Here is a 3,437-nt window from a genome sequence, read left to right on the forward strand (position 1 = left end):
CTCTCTCTGTCTCTCTCCTCTCACACTCTCTCTCTCTGTCTCTCCCTCTCTCCCCTCACACTCACTCTCTGTCTCTCTCCTCTTTCCACCTCACACTCTCTCTCTGTCTCTCCCCTCACACTCTCTCTCGCTGTCTCTCCCTCTCCCCTCACACTCTCTCTCTGTCTCTCTCCTCTCACACTCTCTCTCTCTGTCTCTCCCTCTCTCCCCTCACACTCACTCTCTGTCTCTCTCCTCTTTCCACCTCATACTCTCTCTCTGTCTCTCTCCTCTCACACTCTCTCTCTCTCTGTCTCTCCCTCTCTCTCCTCTCACACACTCTCTCTCTGTCTCTCCCTCTCTCTCACCTCACACTCTCTCTCTGTCTCTCACACTCTCTCTCTCTGTCTCTCCCTCTCCCCTCACACTCTCTCTGGTCTCTCCCTCTCTCCCCTCACACTCTCTCTCTGTCTCTCCCTCTCTCCACCTCACACTCTTTCTCTGTCTCTCCCTCTCTCCACCTCACACTCTCTCTCTGTCTCTCTCTTCTCACACTCTCTCTCTCTGTCTCTCCCTCTCCCCTCACACTCTCTGTGTCTCTCCCTCTCTCCCCTCACACTCTCTCTCTGTCTCTCCCTCTCTCCTCTCACACTCTCTCTCTGTCTCTCCCTCTCCCCTCACACTCTCCCTGTCTCTCCTCTCTCCCCTCACACTCTCTCTCTCTGTCTCTCCCTCTCTCCACCTCACACTCTCTCTCTGTCTCTCTCCTCTCACACTCTCTCTCTGTCTCTCCCTCTCCACCTCACACTCTCTCTGTCTCTCCCTCTCTCCAGCTCACACCCTCTCTCTGTCTCTCCCTCTCTCCACCTCACACTCTCTCTCTGTCTCTCTCCTCTCTCCACCTCACACTCTCTCCACTCTCTCTCTGTCTCTCTCTGTCTCTCTCCACCTCACACTCTCTCTCTGTCTCTCTCCTCTCACACTCTCACACTCTCTCTGTCTCTCTCCTCTCTCCACCTCACACTCTCTCTCTGTCTCTCTCCTCTCTCCACCTCACACTCTCTCTCTGTCTCTCTTCCCTCACACTCTCTCTCTGTCTCTCTCCTCTCCCCTCTTTCTGTTTTGTATCTGTATCCTTAAGCTTAGCACCTACATGCCTTTGCTAGCCTTTCAGTCTAGGTTTTGCCTGCTAGAGTCATTGCTAACCGGGTGAAGGCCACATTTTCGAGATTTTGTCTGGATTCACTGGAATGTATTTTTTAGGGCAAATGTATAAACAAAATGTACGCCTCCATATTTGGCCCCTCGTTGTGTTTTTATCCTCCAGGACACTAAAAATAGAATTGATGCGTTTGCTTGTCTAGGACCCTCGACAGTACATCTTCTCTCCAGCCACTTTGGACAGTTAGAAGAGTTCTCTCTCTCTCTCTCTCTCTCTCTCGCACTCTCTCTAGCATCGGACCCCCCCCCCCCCCTGTCTCCTTCACCCCCCACCTCTGTCTTCATCTCTCTTCTAACGTGTCCTCCTCACCACCTCTCTGTCATTATTTTTTCCCATCTCCAATTAGTGGGTCAATCCCGTCATTGGAGGGCTCCTTTAGATATTAGAAACAGTGATGCTGAAACTACCAGAACTGAGTTCAACTACTATTTGAGATCAATTCGAATACTTTAACTGAGCTTGCCTGGCACAATGGAACCGATTAGAACTTTTCCCACCTGGCACTCCGGGCAGGCTAAAAGAAAACACTTCAAGTATTTGAGAGACTTCAAATAGTACCTGAACCCAGGTCTGGAACAAACAGCAGCACGGCTAACACACTAACTCACCCCAAACACCACTGTCCTGTCCCTCTATGGCCGGGCCAAACTTGAGCAAGTTGAACATGGGTGTGTGAACGGCGCTAGTGTGTGTGTGTGTGTGTGTCTTCACGCGTGTGAGTGTGTTCCATGTCCCTTTGTCCGCTTTTTTTTTTTTTAAACAATACCTTTTCCTGCTCAAACCTTGATAATGGATTGATGTATTGTTGGATGTATTGATTGGCCGGTTGATTAAGTAACAGGCATATTGAGAGATTGACATATATTGATTATGACCCCCCTCCAGAGAAGGCGGTTGACTCCAAGCCTCCGACGACCGGGGAGGAGGAAGAGGAAGTGGACATTGACCTGGAAGCACCGGAGACGGAGAAAGCAGCACTCGCCATCCAGAACCAGTTCAGACGGTTCCAGAAGAAGAAGAAGTAGAGCGACAGAAGGAGAACCAAGAAAGAAAGACAAAAAAAAAATAGTACAAAAAAAAAGAAAAACCTTCCCAGAACAGAGAAAGAGGGATTGAAAGGATGGGGGGTGAGAGGGTGGAGAAGGAGAAGCGGAGGGGGTGGGGGAGCAGGAATTGAATAATTGAAAATTAGAGAACCAACCGATATCCTCGCTGTGAGAGAAAGAGCGGACAAGAGACAGAGAGGGGAAGGAGAGGGATGATAAAGCGGAGTTTATAATCTTGCATGACCAATAACCCCAAGTCACCGCCATCTTTGCAGATATCCTGGTATGTACCCCATGCACCCTCCCTCCCAAACGCACCCTCCATTCCCTGTCCCACCGCACAGACACACGTTCCCATGCCTCCCCCCCCCCCCAACAACCCCCAAATTCCCCTAGAGAGGGGTAAACTGTCCCCCTTGAGAACAGAGAACAAAAGCCCTCTGACAGGCCAAGCACATCTCCTTCTCCCAAATGAAACAACTTACTACCGCACACGTCAAACCAAACAAAATCACATTCTATATTTCCAGTTCTCTTTCATTCATTTAAATGTATCTCTCTCTCTCTCTCGATCGATAGAAAAGGGCAGAGTCACTAGCTCAGGTTTTTAGATTGCTATAGTTAGCCAGTTTGATACGGTGGTTCCCCGCTGTCGTCCAGACATAACAGTGACCACTGTTACCTTGGTTAACACCTTGAGGTGGCTGGCAGTGTGCCGGCGGCGAGATCGATAGACGGTTGGATAAGTCAGTTGCAGTGCCGGTACCATTAGAAACTCTACAGGGTCCATACAGGTTCCTGGGCCTCCCCCCCCCCCCCCATCAATCAGTCAGTTACTAATGCTCTTATTAGGTCCTGAAAATCAATATCAAGAGACGTTCAGATAACCCGCCAAGAAACAAGAGTATAAAGTCAACGAGCCGGTGTGTTCGAAATACCCGAACCGGCTTCTGGTCCCAGTCCGTCCCGGGTCTTAGTCACCCACAGTAGGTGTAGCTAAATGTTGTATTCTAGTGGTTCGGGCCTAGAGTAGAATTTATTCGGCGGTCACACAGGGTAACCTAAAACCCCCTGGTCCTTAAATACACACGCGATAACGTCTCTGGACCAGGTGCCAGCACCGAACAAGACCTGATCTGATCGCCCTCAGTTTTACACAGAGACATACAGCTGACAGACAGACAGACATA

The sequence above is a fragment of the Salvelinus fontinalis genome, chromosome 11, assembly GCF_029448725.1.
Source record: "Salvelinus fontinalis isolate EN_2023a chromosome 11, ASM2944872v1, whole genome shotgun sequence".
NCBI lineage: Eukaryota > Metazoa > Chordata > Actinopteri > Salmoniformes > Salmonidae > Salvelinus > Salvelinus fontinalis.